Genomic DNA, 23,970 nt, shown 5'->3' on the forward strand with positions numbered 1-23,970 from the left:
GGAAGACAAACAGAAACAATGTAAGTGCATTCTGAGCTGTTCGTTTTCATAATACAGTGAAGGAAAATAAGCTTTTAACAGTAGGACCTACACAATTATACCATCAAACTTTTTGTCTGTGTAATTTTTTTTTGGGGGGTGTGGCAGCCTACACCAAAAGTTATCATTAGATGCAGTCTGTCATAAGAGCATGATAACTGTGGGAGAGATTTATCAGAACAGCATATCTGTGCTTGTGTCAAGTGATGTTATTGCAGTTTAGACATGATGACCACACAGTAAAAATTTCAAGAATAGGTTACAGACAATGGACAGATTTGTGTACTGAATATTGTGAAGTGCTTAGCCAGGTAATTATGGCTAAGACATATATGGACCTTGTAGTGATTCAATGATATTACTGGGATTGCACACAAAAAATTATGTCATAACAACACTTTTTGGGGGGAGGTGGAACCCACAGCCATACTAACAAAGTCAGTGCATGTATATTTGCTATGATGAGTTACTTCTGCATCTATACAGGGGTAGCATGCAGAAACAAAAGTGTGACATCAGATGGTCACATGAAGCGTAGAAAGGTATTCTAGTACTGACAGATGTAGTCCTGCTGTAAAAATACATGCAGGGATCTTATTCCGCAGTTTGGGTAATGTTAGCCACATCATTTTAATCCAGAGGGGTTAACTTCCTTCAATGTTCAAAATACATGCAAACCTACTACTGCTGCTGTTCAACAGTGTTTGCTGCAGATAATTAAGTGCTTTTTGTCCTTAATGTCTTAGAATTCTCTACTTGTTTACAATATTTTTACATTTACAGTTTATGTCATGGTATCTGCATTTTTACAATACAACACAGAATGAAACAGACATACCTTCTGCTAAGGCGCACATGTCCTTGTGCTTTACATACTCCCACTTCTGTTGTCGCATTGCTATTCCTTGATTTGTTACACTCTGCTATACTAACACATCCAAGCTGTAATCCTAGAGCATGACAAATGAGCAGGTATTCTCTGCATTGTGCACTCAGGGGGCAGTCACTGGAAACAAACTCCAACTTTTAATGGTGCTTCCTTGAAAGCTGTTTGGTGAGGTACCAGAAGCACCATTAAAAGTTGGCATTTGTTTCCAGTGACTGCCTCCTGAGTGTAGTTTTTGGATATTTCTTGTTGCTTTGTGTTTAGATTCTCTGCACTGTACCTAAAACATTTAATACATTGCTGTCTGTAAAGATGCTACACTTACAGATAAGAACAAAAATTAGTCGATCGCTATCCAAAAAGATATGTCACCTACATGCAGTGGTACCTATTCTCTTCCGCTCTGTAACAAAGACACTGGAGAAAAGTTCTAGAACACTGTCCACATTTTTTATAACCACTTCCATATCAGTAAAACTGTGGGCTGCCTATGCAATACATTACAGAAAAAATTGCAGATTTCCATTTATCTGAGGTATGGCATGCAAAGACAAATTTGTCTGAAAAATCATGTGAGAGGTTAAGCTTAAAAACAGGTGAGTGGATTTTCCCTTCTCTTGATTCCAGTGTGGGGAAATTAAAGTTTTATAAATTACATGCTCTTTCCTGATAACTAAACAATACTGCAACAATTCTGCAACTGAGAAAATAAACCACAGAATTGAGTTAAACAATAAGTGAGTGTAAAGTTTTCATTTACTTTGCTTATTCCCTCCTGTACACTCGAAAACATTTACATTTGTTTGATAAACATACTTTCAACACTGCCAGATAAGGTAGTTTATACTACAACTGCTGCTTGCATTATTTATATAGGGAGTGATGAGGAGTTAGAACAGGGTTAGAGTTAGGCAGGGATGGGAATTTGAATTTTAGTTTTAGGGAGTGATTGGCAAACTGGGGTTAGGGAATGGAGTTTAGGATTAGTAAGCGAGTGGAAGGAATCAGAGGGTTAGGTTTAGGGACGAGAAGGGGAGTTTAGGTTTAGGGAGCAATCATTAGTTAGCACAGGGTTAAGGTTAGAGAGGGAAGGGGATTTTGGAATTTGTGAGTGATCAGGAGATCAGGGCTAGGGAGAAGAGAAGGATTTTAAGTTGAGTGAGCAAGTGGAGAAAATCAGAGGATTTTAGTTAGGGAGGGAAGTTGAATTTTATTCTTTGGGAGTGACTGAAAGTTGTTTTTATGGCTAGGATCAAGGTTCTGAGAGGGATAGGTAGCTTACTGGTAGTGTACAAGAATCAGGGTGGGGGCACTTAGAGCACTTGCCAACATGTAGTTAAAAGAAATGATTGAGCGGTAGTAGAGAAGTGTGTTACAATCTAATACATAAACACTTGTTGTAGCCCCTATATACCTACAGATAGGTAGCGAGATAAACATATACATTAATACATGCATACAGACACATCCACTACCACCAGTTTGATATGACATGGACAAGGACTATTGTCTCCTGACTTGTATACTTGCATTTCTACTGACAAATAATGTTTGGCAGAACGGGCTTTAAATTTGTTCTACTGACATCAAATATACCAAGGTGACTGGCCTTAATGGCCTTAATGAATGGTAAATGCATTCTTAGGTAGTAGCCAACATCTTCTATACTAAGTAAGTTTCACACGGTGTAGCTGTAAATATGCATAATAATCACAGTCTCCCAGTATTTCAACACTTCAGAATGAGTCCAATGCTATCCAGTGTAATCTTAACAACACTAATTGAAACTTGACCAGGATTATTTTGTACATGCACGTGTGCATACACACACACACACACACACACACACACACACACACACACACACACACACACACACACACACACACACACACACACACACACACACACAGAGTATTTCTATGAGGGGTTAATGATATCTCATAAGTATCAACACCCACTTCCCTGTACTTTTGACAATACTGTCACCAGCTACAGTGCTGTAATACCCCAAAAAATGAATTACAGGTTCCTTTAAAAAAAGCCTTCTGTAACATACTGGTAGGAAAAGCCATAGCCTGAGCAGTAACTCTTTGAAAGATGGACGTCAATAGCTGAGAAATCTTCAAGTTTGCCAACTACCCTTATACACAACAAGTCACACACTATGATCTTTGGATAATGAATAATAAAGTTCTTTACCTGAAATAAATAGAATGAAACAATTAGTTTTGTAAAATCAAATTTACAATCAGCTATAAACATGCACAAGGAGAAAGTAAAATACATGTCTTAGGCAGACAGATGGCTTATAGAAAACCATTAGCATACTTCTGGTCCTGTGATTACTCGTAAAGACATATATGATTTTATCTAGCTCTGAATTGCACGTCCACAGAGTAAAGTCAAAGGCTGAGTTCTGTTAAGGAGAGCAATCCTCTTATAAAGTTCAGAAGTACAGCAGTTGCAAATGGGCTAACCATGTTTTCTGCCTTCTTAAAAGAATCGTGAGCAGCATTTCCAGTTCAGTTTAAATCTGGATGATGCTTTTCCTGTTTCCATTATCTTAACTATTTTGGAAGGAATCCACATAAGGTAATGAGTGCTTTAATCTCTTAGGCACTGCAGATTATGCATATTTGTAAAGAAGATTTTCAGTTTTTTTTAATAACAATCTTGCTGCAGTTTCATAGTCACATACTTGTCTATATTCTATACTTTAAAACAGTTTTTAATGTCTATATTTAATTTGGCTTAATACATCTTTCTGTTTTACTGAAAGACAATTGCAGTGTTCAACCTGTCAGATATCTTCTCTGAAAGAAAACTACTTTTACTTTAGTGTGCTACCAAACTCTCTCTCTCTCTCTCTCTCTCTGTCTTTCTCTCACTATAGACACACGCACACACACACACACACACACACACACACACACACACACACACACACACACACACACACACACACGCACACACACACATAACCCACACACATATATATATATATATATATATATATATATATATATATATATATATAAACATACATGTGTGTGTGTGTGTGTGTGTGTGTGCATATATATATATATATGTATATATATATATATATATATATATATATATATATATATATATATATATATATATATATATATATATGTATCTATATATCTATATAAATATATATATATATATATATATATATATATATATATATATATATATATATATATATATTATGGATGTATGACTATATGACTAAAGATCTAAATGCCTAAATATCAACCGCCTAAGTATGGACAAAAAAGTATCTAAACTTCAAAATATCAATAGTTAAAATTATCTAAGCATGAAATGCCAGCAAAACCTAATCACATTCCAAACCAATGTTTTCACAGGGGATAAGACCCTTGCATCTCCTTCTAATTATATATACCAACCCAAGGTTAAACAACAGTAGGGAAAGGGCATATACCCTTCCCTGATGTCACTTCAATTTTGTCTATATATTTTACTTAAATATTTTTAATTCTCAATATGTTAAACTTTAAATATTTTTGTTAATATTTAGAGTGAGAGTGGGTTCTAATCAAATATAAAGGAAAGGACCAGAGAGAATTCCTTCACTGGGAATGTGAATGACCCTAATTATAATCAATATTTAAGTGTCTAGATCTTTAGTCATGCACCTGTTTATTTTAAAGAACATGTTATCAACTTACTTGACATAAAAGAACTGTGTTAGGTTCAAACAGAAGTCCAGGGTTAAATCACAATTTTAATATTAAACGTATTTTAAAGAACAGAGCTGCTAAATTATAAATACTGCTTGCTGTTTTTACATGTGAGGATGCAACTGTAGGTTGAGCTATAAACAGACATGTTTTTAATAGATATTCATTTTGAGGAAGTCTTGACAACAAAAGATTAAAGTAATAAATACGTTTTTAAGTTTTGACTGTAGTGGTTTCTCAAAGAATGACATGATGAGTTAAGAAGTGTTTGGTTGTTCATGTTAATACATCTATATTGAAATATATATATATATATATATATATATATATATATATATATATATATATATATATAGCTATATGTTGTTGTGTCTTTCGGCTTTCTCCCGGTTAGGGGTCGCCACAGCGGAACTCCGGTCCGCTAATGATTAGCAGTAGATTTTTACGTGCCGAGTTGCAGATGAAAAAATTGTAGTTATTACCACTGATTACTATTGATAAAAATCATAGCACAAAAGAAGATGCAAATAAATTGTTGCAGGATTATTTTTTTCCATCAAGACGTAGGCATGTTTTCATTGTAAATAGACTATATTTTTGAAACAACTGTGTAAAGATTGCTCACATGAGGGACAGAAAGAAGCAGCATGTGAACACTGATAGCAAGCGAAAGAGTGAATGTTCATCTGAAAAATTGTAGTCATTGTCCAGTTATAGGAAAACATTATGCTTTGGGGTGATGCATTATATCATCAGATGGAAGAGTATGGAGAAGAAAAAATGTAAGTGTGTACATTTCATTTCTAACATGCTTTCATAACAAGATAGATTCTTGAATGTTCTTCAGTGTGTATTTGTTGATTTGTTTCCTTTCCAATATTTGCAAACTCTGACAGAGTAAGCAATGTATAAAGATTTTTTTCTGAGTAGAAAGCTCTATCATGGAATTCAGAATTCATGCCTAATATGCAAAGGCATAAACAAACAGTCAGGAGATCTTAGTTTGCAAAATTAATGCTATAGTATTCATTTTTAATTGGTCAGTGGTGGATCTATGATTGTTGTAGTAATGTTGCTTTTAATGAAAGCAGGTATAAAATATCTTGTATTCTGTAGTTCAAGGAGACAGGACCTTGATTTCCTTGCGTCCTACGTATGTGTTTCTCTTTCCAGCAAAGAAGATTATTATTCTCTGCTGAACTGTCTCAAGTTAAAGTTATTGGATACCTTAACACTGTAAAATTCAGACACATGATTAATAGAACTAAGTTTGTAAGTATGGATTTATATATGTATTTGTTTGTTTGTTTGTTTGTGTATTATGTTTTTGTTTATTTCTTTACTTGTTTATTTAGGATAAATGCATTCACTGTATCCACTTATGCCCTGCATGCAGCATGTGTCTAATAAGTTGATTCCTTTGGAATGACCTCTTGCAACACGGTTCCTATGGTTTATGCAGCTTGAAAATTGTCTGTGTCTCCATCTTTGTTTCTGTGTCTCTCTCCCTCTCACTTCTCCAGCAAAAGTTTCCAGAAGCATGTATATGGGAGTGTGCTCAGAATAAATTTTCAGAAATGTTTATTGGAGAGACGGGTATGTCTAATCATTTTGGTGCATAAGGAGAAATTCCTTTTCAGAAGACACTTACAGAAACATGTGTTGCAGAGTAAAAGGGGAGAGTTGATGTATGTGGTCCATGAAGAAACATATTCTTTCAGAAGTGGTGCATTCAGGCATCTATATAGAGGGAGGGGTTGCATGTTTGTTGTGATGGAGTACAGAACTTATCTAGCATGACAGATCTGTTCAGAACTGGTGTTCAAGGACACCACATATAGAAATGTCATAGATATAGCAAACTTGCTGACTGACAGATTCACTGAAAACATCACCCCTCTGCCCCCCCATCAGTAAATCAGGACATTCCCAGTACCTGCCCCTTCCCTTTATATCTAGGGATTAGGTCATCACTGCTCTCTCAAAGGCAAAAATTACAGCCTCCATGGGACCCAATAACATACCAGACTGCATCCTACGTGAACTCAGGCAGGAACTTGCAGCACCATTAGGCGTCTTATTCAACCAAAGCCTGAGTACCGGCTTCATCCCAACTGAGTGGACAATGTCCACCGATCCGGGAAATTATAGACCCATCAGCCTAACTAGCCTGTTCTGCAAGGCCATGGAATAGATTATCATGGACCTCATTAACAAGGGCATTGGCAACCTCCAAACACTCGATCCTACACAGTTTGGCTTCATCAAGGGGGGGGGGGGGGGTCATGTCTGCTAAATTTGGCCAACTTCTTTGAGACAGTGACCAAAGCCATGAATGAATGGAAGATGATGCACACCACCTACCTTGACCTGGCCAAAGCCTTTGACACTATTTCCCACTCAGTTCCTAATAGATAAACTCTCTCAACTAGGCATCAATCTGTATATTACCAGATGGGTAACAAACTGGCTCACTGATAGAACCTACCTAGTCAAAAGAGGGGAAGCCACCTCAATCAGTAGACCTATCACAAGCGGTGTACCCCAGGGTTCAGTCTTAGGGTCTCTGTTATTTGGGATATACTTTTCTGAGGTGCAGGCCAAAACCAGTGTGCTATGGCTGACCAGGTTTGCAGATGACTGCAAGCTGGGCACTGTCATCAATTCCCATAGTTATGGAGACATCCTCCAAGATGGTCTTACTCAGACAATTGACTGGTGCCAAAAACATGGTCTCGAGCTGAATGCCAAAAAATGCATCATCATCTCCTTTGGGGAGAGTAATGTCCCCACAAATTATCACTTTAAAAACAATGTCCTAAGCATGCAATCAGTCATGAGGAATTTGGGCACCCAGGGCAACCTGACTTTTGACCACCAAGTTGCTTCCGTTGTACGGAAATCTTCTACATGGCCCACCTCATAAGTAAGGGTATCTCATCCAGGGACAAGGAGGTCACAATTTCCCTGTATTCTTCCCTTATAAGGACAATTATTGAGTACAATGTTCTTATTGGCATGTACTTCGCAAAGCACGTGCAGCAGCTGGAAAGACCACAGAGGTTCCTCATCAGGAGAATCCAGGGCCTCAAACATCTACCATAAACAGATAGGCTAAAAGCCCTATCCCTTTACTCAGTTTCATACAGACTCCTCAGAGGTGACCTCTGTCTGGTATACAAGGCGATCATGGACCCCATCTTGATGGGACTGCAGCATATCCACAAGTCAAGCTCCACTCGATAACTTGCACATGCAGCCTCAACCTGGTCTGTGACATCAACAGAACTTGCTGGCGGGACAGATTTGTGTCCTAGACACTCCCCCATTTATAGAATAAACGCCTTGTCCACATCAACTAGAGTACATCTTTACCCCTTTTTAAGTGCAACTTGGATAGCTGGATGGGACAGGGGCATCGAGTGCTGACCTGTCTAAACATGGGCTGAACTCTTGGCTAGGCTTATAAGGGCCTCAGGGACAATAGCCTAGTAACATCCTATGATACTATGATCCTATGACCTGCTGGGACTCATGCAGAGTCTTCTGCTGCCTTATAGTGTTTTGGATTGCTGGGAGTGTTTGGGAGTGCTTATAAGTTAGGTTACTTATTGATTTTGTTTGTTTGCTATTCATGTAAGGTTTTGTCTGCAGGAAGCACATATGGAAACTTTCTCACAAAATATGTACATTCTGTATTGTAATTATGAATTCCATATACATAGCTATTCAGATGATACCTTATTGCTTTATATTGCCTTCAGGTGTACTCTTTCAAATGTGATATAACTGTGATGTTCCCTGGTCTCTGGAGTTCTCATGAATATTGGTAGGTTGGTCTATGCCTCTGTTATCTGAGTCCACATGTGTTTTGTTGTTACATTGTATAATGTTACATATTTTTCATTTAATTAGTGTGACAGTTTTTTGGACTATTTTGCAAATTTTACCTTATGCTGTGTTGTTTTGCAGGTAAGAATACCAATCACACCCTTTCCTCCACAGACATCGCAGAACTATCATATTTTACACTTCTCAGGTTAACATTCCTGTGTGCAAAGATCACTAGAAGCATAACCCAAGAGAAGGTAGGGTGAATGTGCAGCTTTATCATTTAAACATGATTTGGGACTGTCCTAGTGTGGTCAGAATTAGTCACCAGTAATCTATTGCTTTTCTTGTGCTACTTAAATAATTGTACATGTTATATCTGATGTTAACATTTGGCTATTAAATATCCTGAATCAGATTAACATTGTGGCTATCAGAGAAGATTTTAGCGATAGAAGAATATCTTTTGGGAAAATATTCTGACCTTACATGGATAAAAAAACTCTAATTTTTGGACATGATGGGACTTGTACACTCTCACATAATTATATTCAGTTCCAGATGCTTGAGTGGGGATATAGTGAATTTTTACAAACACATTGTTCTATATACACATTTTTTTGACGACTTTTATTATTTATTTGGGAGGGACCAGAAGACACCCAATTTTTATAGCATATATTAATATACAACAAACTTTTTGAGATTTACATACAAGATGGAGAAAGTGGGGAATACCTTTATTTGGACACATTTGTAAGTAACACCAATGATGCTTTTCATCTTTCACAATGTTCTCAAAGGGTCAGTGCATCTGAGTAGCAGAATGTCTTCTACTAGACAGGACATGGAAGATCAGATGAGCACTGTTTCTGATATGTTTTTGAGAGGATTATCCTGTGGAGATGGTTAGGGATGTAATCAGTGTGTTCAAAACTTCTCAAGGAAGGATAGAGGGTAAGAAAAGAAAAAGAAAAAAAAATAAAAAAACATGAGCATACAAATGCATGGATGATGTAGATTGTCCATATATATAAATGAGAGAGGGATCATTAAGTTGTGTAATAAGAACAGAACTATATGTTATGGTAAAAAGGTACTGTAATTCCATGCGTGTGGTCTATTTGGCTATTTGTTCTTCGAACATCTTTAAAAATCAAGAAAAACTGACATGAATATTAAAGTAGTAAACATTAGTGAAAAAAGGCTCCCATCATGGTTTTACATTCACTATTATTGATCGTAAGGTACAAGTGAACATGGGGGTAATTGGAAGGTAGGTTTGTCCTGTTTAGAGACAAAGATCAATATGGTATTACTTTATATTTGTCATGATTTCATCATATAATATAGTTCTCTAGCAAGATATACTATGTTCTCACTCTGACAATCAGTGTACTGAACACACTTATGAAAAGATATGTATAGTGGTAGGGACACCATCAATTGGCATCTTTGAGAAAGAAGAACTGAACAAGTTATTATGCCATCGCCATGAAGAGCAAGGAGACAAAATGGAAGGGACTAAAACACCAATACCATACCTTTGCAAAATAGTGGATTCTGAGGCTCAAGAAAAGATTACAGAAAAAAACGGAGGAGGGGAGGAGGGACCATACAATATATATAATAGGGGTCAGTACATATAAGCACTTACAAGCATATTATCAATAAGGCCACTCCATCATTCAAGTAATCTTTAGTAATATTATATTTTATACGATGCACTTTGCATTTAGTTTTTAGTTTTATCTTGATATATATTATATAAATGCTTGCTTGCTGTGTTTTTTTGTTTAGAATGTAAGCTTATAGTATAGCACACGAAATTTATTAAGCATGACATGACACACAAATAAGGGACTAGAAATTTATGTTACCCCACTTTTTTTTTACTAGTGTCAGAGAATAGACATAGCATAATAAGATTTGATGAAATATTTTTTTATCTGTGCCTTCTAATCTAGTATGAGTTTATAAGCCTACATGGGCATTCTATGAAATGTAAGTAATTATTTTTGTGTGTTATATACTTGAAAACATTGAAATGACAGGTCTACATCGAAGGTGAATTAGTTTCAAAACATGTTTGAATATTTATAAATGTGAATGGCTTGTAGTGTATGTATTGTCTGAAGAAAAGTGAAAAAAGCTGAATATAAAAAATTCTCTCTTGGATTATTCATTCGTGATTTGTACTAGAGAACTATATTATACTGTTGCAGTATTGTTAATTCAGTAGCCTGGTGACTACTGTGGCGACACTTTGGATTGACTCTATTTATTGGTTTATAGCCACAGTGGTTTTTGTGGTTCGGTACGGGCTGATTTTTATATTATATTATGTATTTATTATGTTTGTATTAACAGTGTCTTATATGGAATGTATGACGTTGGTTTTTTGGCGCCAAATCAGTTATAAAATGGTGTTTTAATTTTAACAGGTTCTGAAGAAGTCTGCCTTAGTGTAGATTAAACCTTGTTTGTGTCATTAAACGCAGTTTTAAACTGGTGCCAGACTAGAACTTTTTCATCATTAACATTGACTGCACATTTCAGTGGTAAAATTTCTGCAGAGTTCCTGGTGTTGTCTGTGTTATTTACCTAGTTTGTTTACTGCTCAATAAGGAGTGTGATTTCAATGATTTTAACAGTGTTTGTCATGATATGCAGTTCTCTTCATTCTGACTATTGTATTCAGGTCCATAAGTTAGGTTATAGGGTGAGATTAAGGTCCAGACGTCATCTGGAAAAGAAATTGTGACAGGAATATTGGTGAATCTTCCTATTAAGTATAGATTTCTTACACTCTTAATGCTTTCTTCATTTAATATTGCAAAGTTAACAATACAGCTTTGGATGAATCTTTACTAGAGAGAAGCTATCATTTCTTTTTTTGTCTGCTTTTCATTGTTATTTAATGGGTGATGTGATCACATGCCTGAACATGACTTTGGGAAATACTCTTTTATCATCTGTTTATGAATTTTGATTTTCTTAATCAAAATTCCATTTGCTGTTCTTACTGATCTGGCAACTTTATATTGCTATTTTATAGCACTGTTATCTGTTTATTTTCAAATAAATTGAGTTAGATAAAAAATCTTGGTATGCCAATAAACAGTCTCAAGAGCTGTATGAGTAAAATGCCATAATTTTTGAGAGTGGTATGTTCCAATTTCAGTTCATAGGTTCATAGGTTCACAGGTAGGTACTAGGCTATTGGCTCTAGGGCCTATATAAGCCTAGCCAAAAATTACCCTTGCTTTCGCCACCCAAGAAAATTATTTTCCTGTGTCCCTGTCAAGCAGAGTCACAGAAGTGATCCCCCGGGTGAATTTTCTATTTCCCATCCAATCATCAAGATTTTTCTTGAACAGTGCTAATGAGGAGCTCTGTTTGACATAGATAGGTAGTCTGTTCCAGAGTATGGGAAGTCTCTGGGACAGGAATCTATCCCTCCAGCATGTTCTGTTAATTTGGTGACAATGTTTAGGTCCCTAGAGCATGTAGCTTGGAGGGATTGGGATTTCTTTAAGTGGAGCATGTCCAACAGCTCTGGGTTTGACATAGCTTTGTATGTTAGGCAGAGATTGCCTCTGAGTAGGTGATATGTGATGGAGTAAAGCTGGAGTTTTTGGAGACGGTCTGCGTAGGGCATCTGTTTGAGGCCAGTAATCCTCTTTGTGAGGTATTTCTGTGGCCTTTCCAGTTGTTGTAGATGTCTTGTGAGGTACATACCAAAAGGGGCATTGTACTCTATAATGGGTCTAATGAGTGACAAGTAGAGGGGAACAATTACCTCTTTTTTTCTGGATGAGAAACATTTTGTGATAAGGTGAGCCACGTAGAAGGATTTCCTGACCACTGTGGCGATGTGATTATCAAAGGAGAGACTATTGTCCACCTGTGTCCCAAAGTCTCATCACATATTTGGCATTAAGTAGACTACCAGCTATGTGGTAGTTCATGGGTACAGAGTTTTTACCAAAGGGGAAGACAATACACTTTTTGGCATTGAGCTTGAGGCCATGGCTTTGACACCAGGCATCTGTCTCAGTGAGGCCCTTTTGTAGTATGTCCACATTGTTAAGAGTTTTGGTTATGGCTCCTAGTTTGCAGTCATCTGCAAACTTTGTTAGCCAAAGACCTTCTGTGTTAGCCTGTACTTCAGAGAAGTAGATACCAAACAGGAGAAGACCCAGGACTGATCCCTGTGGTACTCCACTTGTCACTGGTCTGAAGTTGGATTTGGAGTCTGCTACTTTCACAGTGTGGGTTCTGTCTGTTAGCCAGTTGGCAACTCATCTAGTTTAGTGAGCTTATCTATAATTCCAGAGTGGGGGATGGTGTTGAAAGCCTTGGCGAGATCTAGATAAGCTGTGTGAACCACCTTACCCTCATCTATGGCTTTGATGACTGCTTCAAAGAAGTCCATCAGGTTTAGGAGACATGATCTGCATTTTACAAATCTGAACTGGGTAGGGTCCAGAGTTTGGAGATTACCAATGTCTTTGTTTATGAGGTCCATGATGATATGTTCCATTACCTTGCAGACCAGGCTCGTCAGGCTAATGAGGCAGTAGTTCCCGGGGTCCATCGTGGCTCCCCCTTTGTGGAGTGGGATAACCATCATGGTGCACCATTCAGTGGGTGCAAAGCCTGAGGTGAGGCTATAATTGAACATGGTACTTAGGTAGGGTGCCAGTTCATTCTGTAGTTCATGTAGATTGCAGCCTGGGATATTGTCAGGTCCCATGGATGCTGTGTTCTTGGCTTTGAAGAGTGTTTTTTTACCTGTACAGCCATGATTACAGGAACTTTGCATTCTTCTGGTATAGAGATGGGCCCTCTAGGGGGTGAGAGGGGGGTAAAGTTAGCACTGAACCTATCTGCCAGGATGTTGGCAATATCAGTTGGTTCTGTATATTTAGTGCCATTGTGCTGTAACTCAGAGCAGATCTGAGTGTTGCCATTGAGATTCTTGACATAGCTATAGAATGCTCTGTGGTTGTCTTTAGAGTCAGTGGCAATTTTGTTTTCGTAACTAGCTTTGCAGGATTTTATGAGGGATCTCAGCTTCTTACTGCGGTTGACCAGGGAGTTCCTCCAGTCATGGGATTTTACTCTTTTTTGTAACAGTTTCTTTCTTCTGTTGTAGAGTTTGTTTATGGCAGAGGACCACCAGATTGGCTTCCTTTTTTTGGAGGATAACATCTTGGTTCTATTAGAGATAGCATGATCCATGCACTCGTGTAAATGCTTATAAAGTGCATTTGTGTAGGATTCAGCAGTCATACCTCTATTGTCCGTCTGCATGGGTGTCATAAAGTTTGCCACTTCTGTCTTAAGAAGTATGAAGTTGGCTTTGGAGAAGTTTTTTACGGTGGTTTCCCTAATTGAGGGTGGGATGTGGATGTCTAGGGTGATTAGCTTGTGGTCGGATCTGACCAACGAGGAATTAACCTTTGGTGTGGAACACTGGTTGCCCATGTTGGTAATGACCAGGTCTAAGATATTGCTGCCCCTGTTGGGGGTGTGAACAAGTTGATCCAAGGCATTGGAAGTTATGAATTCCAGAAAACATTGATTAAAAGAGTTGGTACATGAGTAGTTTTCCCATTTAACAGTGGCATAGTTGAAATCACCCATTATTAGGGTGTTGGGTTGTACCCTAATACTTTCCAGTGTATCAAGAAATGAGGAGTGGGAATCCTGGGGCATGGTGGGGGGTCTGTAGCAAGCTACAGTTTGGATTACAGTCTTGCCCAGAGTTAGTTTCACTTGGATAATCTCGGATGCATTATGCTGTGAAACTAGCCTGGAGGTGTGGATATCCTTAATGAATATGGAGACACCTCCACCTTTAGTGCTTCATTTCGGGTTAGGTGGCCGAAAGGTGTGGTATGAATTATAACCTGGTAATGCAGGGGTGCTCTCTGGAGCTTTGAACCAGGTCTCTGTCACTGCACAGATGTCAATGTTCTCCATTTTCAGGAGTTCCTCGAGTGAGTGCATTTTGAGGTTTAGACTTCTAGCATTGAGTAGCATTACCCTCAGATTTTGCTTGCTTGTACCTGTTACAGTGGTGAATTTGTCATTTGAACCTTGCCTAAAAGCGGCACTATAGGGGTGGTAAGAGCCTTAGCCAGTATCCGGAATCCCAAGGCCGACAGGTGCAGGCCATCTCTGGCAGAGCATCATGGTCTGTCAATCATGTCATCCCAGGCAGACAAATACAGAATCATGTTCTGATTAAGGCAGGATAGTAGAATTTTAGTTTGCTATATTCAGTCATTAGCTTATTATTGATTAGTTTTCTTTCCCGCTGTTAAAAATGACATTAGCCCACTGTCACCATCCTTTAAATTATTTTTTCTGAGAGTTGTTTTATTTCCCCTCCTGGGACTGTGACATTATTATGGCAAGAAGCTTGTATGATATTAAGAGCCTTAGAGTAATATTTTTGGAGCCTATGCTCCTATCAAGGTACCCTGCATATATTATTCTGTGTCTGGGCATTAAAGCTGTGAACCATAACATTCTCCAGGAAGGCTCAGTTAAAGAGTCAGATAATTTCACCCAGAACAAGGATATGGGACATTCCCGAGAGCCAGGGATGGGGACTATGTTTGCTCACAAGTACTTAGTGCCTTGGTGACCCATGTTGCCTTGTCAGATTTAATCCAAAAGAGTTGCACGGGGGTGCAGTGAGGGCTTACCACCTATAAGTGAAAGTGTAGGTGCCAGGTATAGTGTCAACAAAGTGGTAAGAGGAATAAGATGGCGTAATATGGACTAGACCCTGTTAGTGGAATCTGGCTATAGGAATATGGAATATCAATTCCCTGCTGGGAAGGATTAGAAAGTACAGAATTACTTGTTAGATTTAGTTGGTCTTACCTCTATGTACAGCATTAACTTTGAAAACAGACTTATGTAGGAGTGGTCTCTTTCTCTGACTTTGGACTTGGTCCTAAGAAAAGGCCCCAGCAGGTATGAGGATACTCAAACCCTCACCTGGAATGCTGCTGTACTGGATTTTATACCAGTAAAAGAGAATGTCTCCTAGACTGCGGTGGTGGTGCTGCAGTATTGTTGTTGCCTCATAGCAAGACGTTGTCCTGTTCGATTCTCAGCTAGAGCGTCTTCTGTGTGGAGGCATACGTGAATGGGGCGTGCCTTCATTGAAGGTTGTGCATCAGGGCTGGTAACCCGGTACGTAAAAATCCACTACCAATCATTAGCGGACCGGAGTTCCACTGTGGCAACCCCTAACCGGGAAAAGCCAAAACACACAAAAAAGAGAATGTCTCCTGAATGCAACTGTGAGTTACAAGAAAGTAAAAGTCTGTTGTCTGTGTATATGTTGTTAAAGGCTATTTGGAGTATTTGACTTTCATTGAGACTTGGGTCAATGTTCAGTGGGGTGCTATCTATGAATTATCAAGTTTAACATGGAGACTTCAGTTTTCACGTGGAGAATGATGGAGTTACCAGGGGGGAGGAATATTTTGCCTGATCTGAACCAGAATGGTGAACTCTCTTGATTTCCTTCTACTCATGGCTGATCGATTACACATGCTTGTTTGAACACAAGTATGCTTAAAGGGGTACTTGGTACCACAATGCCTTGGGCCAAATGTCAGTGACTGACTTTGCACTTGTATCATCAGACTGAGGCTTTATGTTCTGGACTCTAAGGTCAAGGGAGGTGAGAGCAGTGTTGAGCTGCAGACTGACCACTATTTGGTGGGGACTTGGATCAGGTAGCTAAGACGGTGGCTGGACAGGACTAGGAAATCTAAACATGTAATGACGGTGTCGGGAAATGCCTCCTGGCCCAAGAAGCCTAAACATGCCAGAAGGTTGTCAAGGAATGTCTGCATATGTGATGAGTTCACTTCCCACCTCTAGGAAGGATTCTCTCATACATCAGGGGACAATAGACTTCTTCAAGTTCTCATGACTTGAAGTGATGAAAAGGAGCTGTGGACAAATGGTGATAAGCACTTAACATGGATGTAGCCTAGGATTCATTAGTGAATACCAAAAGTTATGGAAACTGTCAGGTTAATGAAGATGTACTTCCATGTGACATTATCAAGGAATTTTCTGGATATGGCAAATAGGTACCCAATAATCAAGAAAGGCACAGCTGCAGCAGTCGCCAAAGCAAAGATATGAGGATGAGAGGAGTTTACTGAGGCCATGCAGAATGATTTACTGATGACGTCAAAAAAGTCCTGCAAAATTACCAACTATCTCTGCAGGCACGTGCAGCTTATTGCCCAGGCTGCTCTCAGCAAGGAAGAAAATATAGTGACTTTCAATGTGAACACACTGTTGAGAGGAGAAGCACTTGGTGGAACTCCTGAAGCTAGTAGGCAATCCAAAAGCAGAGAGCAGAATCATATCTATTTGAGCATATAAGATAACAATAGCAAGGAAACATTTGCATTGTAGCAAGTTTGTGGGACTGAATACGTTCCACATGGAAATCAAAAAGGTGCTGGACATTGCTGGGGTGTCATGCTTAATGTACATTTTTGGTCTTGTGTTGAAATCTGAGACAGTACCTCTGATCTGGAAAAATGAGGTACTAGTCATCACATGCCTTGAAATTCTTGTAAAGTATATACCAGAGTATGGGAATGAGAAATATTCCTATAGTTGAGCCTCTAATTCAGGAGCAGCAATGCAGATTTGATCCAATCTGAGGAACAGTGATCAATTATTTGTCCTTACAAAGACACTAGAAGGATCATAGTATTTTGCTGTTATTGCCAGTAGGTGTTTTGCTGACTTAGATAAGGAATGACTGTAGTCTCCTGAACATCTCGTGAGAAATGCTACAACCGAAAGGATTACAGGGTTTCTATTGCATGCCATTCTTGTTAATTAAGTTCAAAGCAGGTGCTAGACTTTGCCAAGGATGTGTCTTGTCTCTCCTCTTAATTGTGATTCTCATTAACTGCACACCAACGTACAGGCGAGGAGTGTAGTTGTCCTGGTAGCCTCAAATACCAAAGTCCCAGTATGAAGTGATGCAATTCACTTCTGCATATCAAGTGGTCAGTATAGATATCATCACCTCCAAATGACAGGCCATGTTTCCTCATAGATTCTTGGGTACTTAATATTCTAGTAATCTATGAGGATCAAGTAAGAAAACAAAAAAAAATGAGTGCCCCAAGCTTTGCTATGTTCTCTTCATCAATTTATTCCAATAACAAGTAAAAAAATACTATAAACAAGGCTCTGTCCAAGAAAGTTCTTATAAACACAAAACCACCAGTAATCCAGAGTAGTCAGTGTGTTACTGTTTCTTAAAAACACCAAAGCAGTTCTTTTTAAAAAACAGGTGAAAATACCTGTAGTGCTGTTTAAGTCCAAAGTCCAAAACAATTTTTGTAAAAGCAAAGCGCCAGTAACCAAAAAAAGTTTAAATCCTAGTGCTTTTAGCTTTCTGCCTCTGAGACTGTTCATTAGACCTGAGAAGTTGGTCCTACTCTGCTATGCTTGCTACCACTGTGAATACAACAAAGACAAGGGGGTTAGAAAATAGAAGGACAGCTGGATGTCTAGGTTATGGGATGGATGGGTGTCTCTGTAGACTTAAGCTATGAAACTGCCACTTCATATATTATATTGAAAAGAGGCATTGTAGCTACTCAGAATTATCTGACCTGTTATTAAAATATTCCTCCTAGACCATCCATAATAAGCAACCTGCACCCTGAAGAACTCTTATATATTAGAGGTGCAGCTTTAAAGGTTAGTTCAGTAGTTTATGTATTCCCTTCTAAATAGAAATATTTAGTAAGGCTCAAATGCCAACCTGAGGAAAAGTAGCAATCATTTTAAAAAGAAAAACAAAGATTAAATTACTGTGTTTGTGTAAAAAGGGTGATTAAACTGTAAGACTTTCCTTGCTCAGTGTGTTTTTTGAATATTTCCAAAGTGGGATTTGTTTCTAGTAAATCTTTCATCATGTAGCGAAAACAGCCTCCATTCAAATGTCTGACCCTATTTCAAGGAGACCCAAGCAAATCAGAAAACACTGAAATATAAAATATGAACTATTTGGTATTGTTTTTCTATCTAAGAACTAAATGCAGAAGGATAAATGACAATGAATATACACATTTTATTACAAACAAGCAGTAAAATAATACTGCACTAAGGCAAATTTTGATAAGTTAATTTGTGTGCACGTGTTGATAAAGTACATGGATTGCATATGTGTAGTATATATGAGGGGTCTCAATGTATTTTTTTGGTAAGCAGAGGAGACTCAAGGATATTTATGTGGTTTGATGGAAGTGCAGCTGAGACGAAAACAGAACCTGCAGAACCTACGATCAAGCAAAACAGTAATATTGACTGAGCTGCTACACAGTATAGATGCAAGAGTAATAACTCTAGACTCCAATTATATGCAGAGTTCATAGTTACCTTTAGACTGCTGACAACCTATTTTCCATGTGGAAGTATAGACAGATAGATAGATGGGTCTGTGTGATGTGATCAAATGAATGTTTAGCCAAAAGTGTGCCAGGAATGCAAAATTCGTCAAAAAAGTGTAAAGTCAAATGTATTGTTTGCCAATGTGTAAATTTGCTGAACAGAAGTGGATACTGTATTCGGGTAAGCAGGTAAGCGTGATTTATATACACACAAACACACACACACACACACACACACACACACATATATATATATATATATATATATATATATATATATATATATATATATATTATATATATATATAATCCACCACCTATATAAACCGACACAAAAAAATTAACACAATAAAACACACCACAAATAAAACACCCAAACACCACACGAACAACACACTACAGTACAACAACACACTACACTACAGGACTAAATACACACTATACAAAACACACTACTACAGGACATATCCACTACTACCAACACCCCTAACCTACCACTCTACCCCTAACCCACTCTCCTCTCGCACACCCCCAACAACCCCTCTACTCTACACCTCCCCTAACCGACACTCCCCTAACCCCTAACCCTGCACCTAACCCCACTCACTCCCTAACCCCCCCCTACCTGCACCCTACTGCCTCTCCCCCCTAACCACCTTACCCTATAACAACCCCAAGCACCCCCCAACACACACTCACTATACATCACACTAACCCTACATCCTAACCTCCTCACCTCCTCACTCTTACCTGTTACCTGTATCCCCAAATCCCTCACTTCACTCTACTTTACCACCAGGCTCCATTGCTGTCGGTCCTCTCTTCTTCCTCGCGGTCGCGTAATACAAGCATCCGTCGGTAGGGGGGGACATATATATATATATATATATATATATATATATATATATATATATATAGATATATATATATATATATATATACAGTGCTTCATTTGAAGGTAGTTTTGGCTTTAGTTCTGACGTAATGCTGAAGAATTGCCATTCAGCTAGCAGGTTTATCATTTCTGTGTAGAATTCATAGGTCCTGTGTTAACTCATAACAAAGGCGAAAAGAAAATCAGTAAAAGACAATTCACATCTAGCCAGTCTTATTCAGAAATAGCAGCTCATTGCAACCAAAACTGCACTTTTTAAATGTACCTTTATCTCACTGAGTGCTGGCACTATCTATTTAACTCATGTGTCTGAACCGTGGATAAAAATTCTCATTCAGAGCTTGTGAGAGCAAACGCCCAGTGCTCCATGATCCCTGATTGTACTTGGTATAGTATTAGTAGTTGCTCATGCTACAGAAATACAGTTCTTTGTGTTAAAAAATGCTTGCTTGATATTCTCATTATGAACAACAGCTTCAATGCAAGAGAAACGGTGTGTCTCTTACAAAAAGTCAAAAGTCAAAGTAAACTTTATTGCATTCAGAATCACAGAAGTGCAAAAACTGAACAAAATTCTGCATCTCCAGACAGATATCACATAGACTTAATACAACAAGACATTAATACATAAATAACTACTTATTATATACCATAATGTTCGAGATAGATAATATAGTCAATGCATAACCCACAAAAACAGTAAACTGATTGACTTAAACTTACTGAAAAATATAACCATCTAACCCTCAGGTGACACTATTTAAAAAAGCATTTTTATATGACAACTACTGTCCCCTCCAAACATCCACATGGGGTTAACCTCCCATTTTCTATTACAACTGTAGGGAGTGTATAAACACCCTGAAATGGGTGAACAAAGTACTAGCACAACTGTTTATCTTTTTGTACATCAGAAATGCACAAACATTTGGGTACTGCTCAACTCATAGAGTTGGAATTATTGAGCTACATTCCAGGAGACTCTAGTCAAAGAATGATAGATCTCCCTTCCTAACTCACTTAGAAAATAATTTCTGGAAGAAGGCATGCTCATGATAAACATATAGCACATGCCAATTACATTGATTAGTCTGCTATAATTATGTAGCAGAGAAAATCTTCTAAACATTGGACAATGCTAAAAATGAAAATTTGTGTCTCCTTACCACTTGGCCTTACATATATTAAATTCATTATGAAATAAGTAGCATCCTATAAAAATTCACATATTTTGCATAAATACAGCATACAAGTGGCTACCTCACTGAAAACAAGGTATTGCAATATAGTTTGTCTGCCCTGCATAAACACATTGGATCAACAGCAGGATTACAGATAAATAATTCACTGAAAAGTTAAAATTGCAAACCCTTTAAACATTGTAAACAGCGATCTATTGGTCTTTTACTTAGCGGTTTCATAAGCTGTTGAAAGACTAGTATACATAGCGTCTTCTGATGTAGTAGTCATTGGACAAATCTACTCTCAGCTGTATAAGATGATGGTTAATACATTAGTGGTAGTATTTGAAACATTTATAAAAGTTTGTTCTTCTCATCCTGCCAGATGGTTTCAACTATTCAATGAAGAGAAATTACAAAACTTCTTTTTATGTTAATCTCTGCAACGTTTACTAACATTGAGATGTGGGTTTATATTACTTCAATGAATTTTCAGAATCTCAAAATTCATATAGTCATGACCATATGATTGAGTTTCTGAATACTCGAAATAAAAAAAAGAAAATCTACATTTTTGCAGGGGTGCAAGCCCCCCTGCACCCTCCACATGGAGGGCTGTGCTCCCTACACCCCCTGCAAATGATATATACCAACTCCAAGATCACATTACAGTGCAAAAGAGTAAATTCCCCAATGCCCCACTGTACTACAATCAACATAGAATGGCATCAAAGGGAAATTTACCCTTTTCCCTATTGTAGTGTGATCTCGGAGTTGGTACATATAATTTGCATGGGATGTGGGGGATGCAGGGAGGCTGCCCCCTTGCAAAAACATAGATTTTTTTTTCGAGATTCTGGAAACTAGATCATATGCTTTTGACCTAGCACAGTACTATCAGAGAATTGTACAACTTAATTTTTAGTTAACTGATCATACCCAAATACAGCGCCAGGCCACCAGAGCAAGAGTAAATGCAACATATTAATGCAAGATTTTAAGGTAGCTAATCAACAATATGGATCTGGTAGGAAAAAGCAGTACATGTAGAAAAACTTTGCAAACAGATGAAAAACATGCAAAGCCCACACAAACCATAATGTGAGGTCAGGACTGACCCAGGACCCTATAGTGTATGAAATAGAAACCTTAACAACTAAGCTGCCGTGCTGTTCTGTTCAAGTTTTTCAGTACAGTGGCATAGATAACATGAATAAAATTTGATGAAATCTGATTAGAGGTAAACATTATTAGGCCTGGTGTCATAAAACTGTTGTAGTTTTAAGAACGTACAATAAGCCTGCATGGCGCTTCACATGGGATGCAGAAAAGCTGTAAATCCAACTAGAGTTGAGTCATTTCCATTAATAGTGTCCGAGCATAAGGAACAAGTTAGCCATTACAAATGTACAACAGTCAGACGAAGTGCTCAGGACACATTATTTCTCAACAGCTATATAAAATGGAAAAGGGCAACCGAAACTTGTTGTAGCACAAGAACTGTTTAGAGGCATAATTTGTGACTACTCACATATATTGTTTGCCCTTAACTCTTTCTCTTTCATTGGAATTCATTACCGGGTTAAGATTCTGTATAGCTCACAGTCAGCATTCACGCTTTTCAGTCTGATCTGTGCCTCCTTCATTGTACTCCCCAGGCATGCTCAGAACGGTGTTTGTGTACACTGCTGTTGTTCTGCCTTTTTACAGCATTAAGAAAGCATTCAGATTGCCTGTGTCTTGTGCATGAGGGAAGTTAGCTATCTAAACAGGTTGTGTGAGAAGTGTACTGAACAGAACAGTGTGTTCCTTAATTCAGTGGAAGCAAAGCATGTGAAATAATGGCTGAGAACTGATGAGGAAAAAAAAAACATTTCTATAGACTTGTAATTTTATAAGCTGTCAAGTTAAGCAAGATGAAAGGAAGAATATTTCTGGAAAAGAAAATAGACAAACCCCAGTATCACTGCCTGCAGATTTGCTTTTAAAGAGGAATGGGACATTTTATACAAATAGACATGAAGGAGATAACATTATATGTGAAAAAGAACAGTGAAATCAGCGTTGAGCACTATGCAGTCAGAATTTCATAGACGTCTCCTTATTAGGGCAGATGCCAGCTAGATTTTTTCCTTATTTTATATCATAGATAATTAGTAGACAATCTGTCAGCACATATGTAATTTTATTATCAAACCAACATTGTTTTCAAATAAATATAGTGCGCTTGCAAAATAAAATAAATGACTAATATATTCCCACTGGAATGCAATAGAAACTGGCATGACCTATTTCCTTTTCTAGTACAGGAAATAACTTTAGCTTGGCAAAAAACAAACAGGTTTATGCAAACAGGAGGCTGCCTTTTTTACCTGAAATTGAATGGCATCACAAAATTTATCTTCTCACAGACCAGTGTTCCATTGTCTAAAGGTGAATGTTGATGCGTGTTTCTTCAAAAATGTATGAAGAAACTCCGAACAGGGGGTAATGATATGGAGTTCCTGAGAGATACGCTTTCAGGCTTTCACGCTCTTGAACAGATACATTAAAACAGGTATATTGAGAACTTCACAAAACACTTAAGGAGAAGCAAATAAGCCTCATGTTTCTGCTAGCTGTGCATCCGTAAAATGATTTGACAGGGTTTAGAAGTCCACTAGATTAAACAGAGTGAACGTGTTATATTAAGGGCATTGACATATTAAAACATTTTTTTTACACAAAGCAAGAGTGTCTTGTCTGTGTCATAATGGGAAGCATGCCATTTATTTCAAAATAGAAGTTTCTCATAAGAAGAATTCCTGGCTATTTTATTGATACTTTTTCTAAAGTGGGATAAAAACAGAAATGTAATGTCATAAATAAAAAAAAAATAGCAGATAGCATTGATCCACGAGAATGTCTTTTAAGATTAAATGGTTCAGAAAAGTGA

General features: G+C 37.8%; 1 long non-coding RNA gene across 1 annotated transcript in view; it reads right to left on the reverse strand.

Annotated features, from left to right (window-relative positions):
• LOC122801424 overlaps positions 1-22,726 on the reverse strand; it is a 279,050-nt gene extending 256,324 nt beyond the window's left edge. Inside the window, exon 1 of the long non-coding RNA XR_006364715.1 lies at positions 22,567-22,726. This is a non-coding gene — a long non-coding RNA (uncharacterized LOC122801424). The remainder of the gene's footprint in view (positions 1-22,566) is intronic.
• Between the last annotated feature and the right edge of the window lie 1,244 nt (positions 22,727-23,970).

Source organism: Protopterus annectens, chromosome 1.part0 (genome assembly GCF_019279795.1).
Source record: "Protopterus annectens isolate FY-2018-M chromosome 1.part0, PAN1.0, whole genome shotgun sequence".
Classification (NCBI taxonomy): Eukaryota; Metazoa; Chordata; order Ceratodontiformes; family Protopteridae; genus Protopterus; species Protopterus annectens.